The sequence below is a fragment of the Mandrillus leucophaeus genome, unplaced genomic scaffold (assembly GCF_000951045.1).
Source record: "Mandrillus leucophaeus isolate KB7577 unplaced genomic scaffold, Mleu.le_1.0 Scaffold130, whole genome shotgun sequence".
Taxonomy (NCBI): domain Eukaryota; kingdom Metazoa; phylum Chordata; class Mammalia; order Primates; family Cercopithecidae; genus Mandrillus; species Mandrillus leucophaeus.
The window spans coordinates 1,520,083-1,526,560 of NW_012101255.1; positions in this window are offsets into that span (position 1 = coordinate 1,520,083).

Consider the following 6,478-nt stretch of genomic DNA (forward strand, 5'->3'; position numbering starts at 1 on the left):
GATGGACATTTAGGTTGATTCCATGACTTTGCTGTTGTGAATAGTGCTACAGTGAACATTCACATGCACGTATCTTTATGGTAGAATGATTTATATTCCTCTGGGTATATACCCAGTTATGGGATTGCTGGGTCAAATGATAGTTCTGTTTTTAGCTCATTAAGGAATCTCCACACTGATTTCCACAACGGTTGAACTAATTTACACTCCCAACAATATAGAAGCATTCGCTTTTCTCTGCAACCTCAGCAGCATCTGTTATTTTTTTGACTTGTTAATAATAGCTGTTCTGACTGGCATGAGACGATATTTCATTGTGGTTTTGATTTGCATTTCTCTAATGATCAGTGATATTAAGCTTTTTTTCATATTCTTGTTGGCCACATGTATGTCTTCTTTTGAAAAGTGGTATCTGTTCATATCCTTTGCCCACTTTTTAATGGGGTTATTTGTTTTCCTCTTGTAAATTTAAGTATCTTATAGATGCTGGATATTAGACCTTTATCCAATGCATACTTTGCAAATGTTTTCTCCCATTGTGTAGATTATCTGTTTATTCTGTTGATAGTTTCTTTAGCTATGTAGAAACTCTTAAGTTTAATTTGATGCCATTTGTCAATTTTTGCTTTTGTCGCGTTTACTTTTGACGTCTTCATTGTGAAATTTTTGCCTGTTCCTATGTCCAGAATGGTATTGTCCAGGTTTTCTTCAAGGGTTTTTATAGTTTTGGATTTTACATTTAAGTCTTTAATCAATCTTGAGTTGATTTATATATATGGTGTAAGAAAGGGGTTCAGTTTCAATCTTCTGGATATGGTTAGCCAGTTATTTCAGCACCATTTTATTAAATAGGGAGTCATTTCCCCATTGCTTGTTTTTGTCAGCTTTGTTGAAGATCAGTTGGTCCCAAGTGTGCAGCCTTATTTCTGGGCTCTCTATTCTGTTTCATTGGTCTGTGTGTCTGTTTGTGTACCAGTACCATGCTGTTTGAGCCACCTGTCACAAACCCACACCCAACATCATACTGAATGGGCAAAAGCTGGATGCATTCCCCTTGAAAACTGGCGGAAGACAAGGATGCTCTCTCTCACCACCTATTCAGCAGAGTATTGGAAGTCCTGGCCAGAGCAATCAGGCAAGAGAAAGAACTAAAGGGCATCTAAACAGGAAGAGAGGAAGTCAAATTATTCCTGTTTGCAGATGACACAATTCTATAACTAGAAAACCGCATAATCTTGTCCCAAAGCTCCCTCAATCGATAAACAACTTCAGCAAAGTTATAGGATACAAAATCAATGTACAAAAATCCCTAGCATTCCTATACACCAACAACAGCCAAGCCAAGAGCCAAATCAGGAATACAATCCCATTCACAATTACCACAAAAAGAATACAATACCTTGGAACACAGCTAACCAGGGAGGTGAAAGATCTCTACAATGGGAATTACAAAACACTGCTCAGAGAAATTAGAGATGACACAAACAAATGGAAAAATTTCCCATGCTCATGGATAGGAAGAATCAATATCATTAAAATGGCCCTCCTGCCTAAGGCAATGTGCAGATTCAATGCTATTCCTATCAAACTACCAATAACATTCTTCGCAGAACTAGAAAAAACAATTTTAAAATTCATGTGGAACCAAAACAGTTGAAATAGCCAAGACAATCCAGGCAAAAAGAACGAAGCTGGAGGTATCAAGTTACCTGACTTCAAACTATACTATAGGAAGTGTCATTTTCCCCCCTATTTGTATCTTACCCATACCCTCTAGGTTTTATGTGTGTGCCCCCAATGGCACGTAGCGGTCACATAATTATTTCAATACCTTCTGTCTTCTTTTTCATTCCCAATATTGTATCTTTTTTATTTCTCTATGAGTCTGGCAAGGGGCATGTGGTATTATTTGTCTTATTCTTCTTCAAAAATTATCAGCTTTTGATTTACTTACCTTTCATTTTGTTTTCTGTAAGTGGAAAAGTATAAGCCATATTTTAATTTTAGGGAAACACTCTAATAGACATTTATTTTTGTCTGTTATTACATCCATTCTAACATTCATACACATATATATTCAAATTATATATACCAAAGTGATGGAATATAAAATCCTATACAATTCACCCTGTCACGCACATCACTGCCTGTGACAGCTGATAGGGAAAACAGTACACATCGAGGGCATAGATCTTTTTGAACCACTGCAGTAGCTCAGTACTGAGATTGAAGTTTGCCTTATTTGGTGCAAGCTGCACGAAAATTAGTGAACAGAATTTGGTTGGAGATGAAGTAAAATAATCAAGCAAAGAGTGTAGGCCTACAATTGAAAGCAGTCTTCTCTTTGAGTTTATATCAAAGCTGAAAGTATATCACTTGACAGTGAACTTGAATTCTCCATATTCATTAACAGGCTTGAAGGTATGCAAAATTTACATTATACTTATTTTTATATATGTTTTTCTTTATTATAATTACAGGCAAGCTGAAAAAGTGGGCAGCTGCACGCAGCTGCAAAGGCTGCTGCCCAGCCTCTAGCTCACTGAGGACGCAGTGGGAGCCAGAGGGGTGGTGCATCACAGTCAGGGGAGTAGCGTGTGGACCCCATGAAGGCCTAGGTGAGGCTGATCCCATTCCCTCAGTTGTTTGGGGAGTCATGGGCAGTGGCACGGGAGGAGGAGCTGGCATGGTAGATGGCAGTCCAGCCCACCGCCACTGCCACACAAAACCTAGGGTACGGATGTCATTTCTGATAACAGATTGAAATAGATTTCATGATTTGCATATATATTTTAAATGCTTCTTTATACACATGCTCTTACACACAGATATATACATATATATGTATAAATTTTGCATTGGTCTTAAAGTTCCATGAGAAATTTTACCTATTGCACGGTGGGCCTAGCCACGTATTTGATGTGTGTAATCTTGGATATGCTCCTGCTGTGAAACCACAAATGTGATTTTAAAAAATAAATAAAAAGGAGAGAGGTCCCCCTGCTGGAGTTGGAGTCAAACAAAGATGTTCCCAGATAATCTTGCTACAAATGTGGATATTTCTGTCCACAGTGAGGCTTGGAGCAGACTTCTGTGAACTGCCCATAGTGTCATTAGCGTCATTAATGTCTCACCAAGGCACATGCTAGGAGAAATTGTTCCAGTAAGTTCTATCAGTGAGAAACTTTTTGAAAAGACTCTACAGAGCTATGTGAAAAAATTAAAAGTACTGGTTCACATAACCCAAATGGAACAATGTTCTGGATTAATCAGAACTAGATTTAAAAGGAGCTTCTATGTCTCAAGGGCAAATGATTTTCTTCATAGATGGTGAGTGTACAAAATAGGCTCAAACATGACAAGAGAAGAGTGGTATGTTCTACCCTTGATATGATCCATGAGGATACTTCTGAGCTCACGGCAGGCTCTGATATGACCTATGCTGTGTTCAGCTAGCAGCTCGGTTTCTGCTGCTATCCTGTTCCCCAGAGAGAAATGCACAGAAGAAAAATTGATGGACTCTTCCTTTCAGAACACATCTAATGACACAAGGCCTTTTTTTTACTTTTAAGAAATTGGAACATATGATACTTGCTAGGAAAATTGATGGACTGTTTCTTTCAGAATACCACCAATGGCACGAGGCCTTTTTTTACTTTTAAGAAATTGGAGCATACAATACTTGCCATATATATATATACACATACATACATATATATATAAACACACACACACAAACACATATATATATCTCACTATATGTATATAAACACACACACACACATATGTTGGAGTCCTAACCCCCAATAATTTACATGTGATTTTATTTGCAGACAGGGTCTTTACAAAGACGGTAAGGTTAAAATGAAGTTATTAGGGTGGGCCCTAATCTAATCTGACTGCTATCTGTATAAAAAGGGAAAATTGGAGAAGAACACATACAAAGGGAGAACATCATGTGAAGACTGGAGTTATGCTGCTACAGGCCAGGAGTCCTGAAACAGATCCATCCTTGGTGCCTTCAGAGGGATCCTGGCGTGCTGACACCTTGATCTCCAACTTCTAGCCTTCTGAACCATGAGGCAATAAATTCCTTTTGTTTATTTAAGGCACTCAGTTTGTGACATTTTGTTACAGCAGCTCTAGCAAACAAACACAATGCTGAAATGGATATTTCAGCAGAAAAACCTAGAGATTTCCTTTAGGATGTGGCTGTTTGGAGGTACTTTGGAAATGTTACTCCTTTACATGTTAGATGTGTGTCAGAAACCTACACCTATGTGTTTCCAGGAGACACAGGCAGATTATCAGTAAAAATAACAGATGAGTCGTAGAAATTTGAATAGAAAAAATCAAGAATTTCTTCTGTATACTTTCCCTGGGTATTATGAAGGTAGGTTGTGGAGCTGTATCATCAAGACTTGGGACTTGGACTAAGACACAAACTATAACATAAACCCTTGCCTTGGTACCTAGAGAATATTGAATTTGACTCTCAGGTTCTGTATAACTATTTCTCTTAGAAAGGAATATGAGATGTAAATACAAATTGGTGTCTGGATAACATAGCTACAAAAAGACTGAAAACATTGGACTTTTTAGCTGTCGTGGCATGGGGTGTAATCAAGTCTTCCCCTACACTGTCAAGAAATAAATTAGAATTGTTGAAAGATACAACATTACAGTTAGGTAGTTTCTATACCACTGTAGGATGACTATAGTTAACAATAATATATTACATAATTTCAAACAGCTAAAGAAGGATATTGAACATTCCCAACACAAAGAAATTCTAAATGTTTGGGATGATGTGCCAATTACCGTGATATAATCACTATACATGATATGTATTGAAACACCACTATGTATTCCATGAATATGTACAATTATTGTCAATTTGAAAATAAAATAAAGTACATTGTAACAGATGACTGTTGTTCAGTTGTTTCCAAACTTAATGGCTTGATCACAGTGCTCACACCACCATACAAAAGGGAACAAACTTTGAAAGTGAGATCCAGTGAAATGAACACTAGCATGCAAATAGTAACAGTGCCTGGATAAAGCCACAAAAGAAGTTAGTGAGGTAAGGGACTGCAAAGGAAGCTAGTCTAGCTGTGGTTCCTTCCAGAAATATTCTGGGACCAAATTTACAGAATAAATAAAAAAGGATTGACTGGCCTACCTTAGCATATGTTTCTACCACATACTTATGTAGCAAAAAAAGAAGGGCTTTCCTGCTCTGCAAGATACAAAATTTTTCAAAAATTAAAACAAACAGGAGCCACCCTTCCTGTTTCAAGGCTTGAAAGTGCATACTAGTGACAGTACACACTAGTGTAGTGCTTACAAAATCGAAAGGATTTTTAGTCAGGAATCATTGTGAAAAATGTTCAGACAATAGGACAATCAACAAAATTTACTTCCTAGAGAGCTGCAGTTTTAATGATTTGCTTACAAATCAGCACATGCTGTTAAAAAGAAGAGATTTCTAGTACTTGTTTTCCTAATTAGAATGGGCAGCCAGTATGTTAAATGATTAAAAAGAACTGGAACCAGATTCAGTATCATGAAAAACAAATTACAAATTTTAAAATATATCGAGTTTAAAGCGGGTCAAATCAGAATTATGAAAAATACAATTCTCTTAGTGTATATAGCATAGCATATAGTATCAAATCTCCATTTAGATTTTATTTCTCAGAGGAAAAAATTAACAGATTCCCATGACACTTATTTTCATTTGTCATAGTCAAGGATGCGTTTTTAACTTTGGGGTACTGAAATTGAGTGAAAGAAAAAGGGCTGTTTGAACATAATTAATTTCTCTCTACATTAAAATAATCTTATTTTGTTTGTGGACTGAATTGCCTTCTGAATAATGGAGAATTGAGAAAAATGTCTGGTCCCAACTGAATAAGTTGCTTTTGGGTCAATTGGATGGTAGATTTTTCACACACACATGCACGTACTCATACATACACACATTTTTTACTACATTTTTAACTTCTTAATTGGATTCAACTGACTATGATTAATACTAAAATTTATAACATCGTACCATGGATCTGTTTTCATAGCAATAAATTTTCAGTTTTCTGTTTATGATTCCAGTCAACAAAAGGACTACGAAGTGATTTATTCTTTAGGTAATTTCAGATGATACATTCGAAAGTTTTTGGGAGAAACTTTTCTAGTCCATACTCAAATGCTCTTCATTATTGAATGCATATTTAGATCAGGTTCTTGAATTATATTGATCTGCTGCCTCCATTAAAAAATAAAATTTAACTGAAAAGGTTTTTAAAAATGGCCTCCCAAAAGATAACTACATCCTAATGTCTGAGGGTTACTTTATAAAGAAAAGAGTGGGGGAAATATGCAAATGCAATTAAATTGAGGATCGTGAGATGCAGAGATTATCCTAGACCATTTAGGTAGACCCTCCTAAGTATAAACACATGTATTGTTCTAAGAG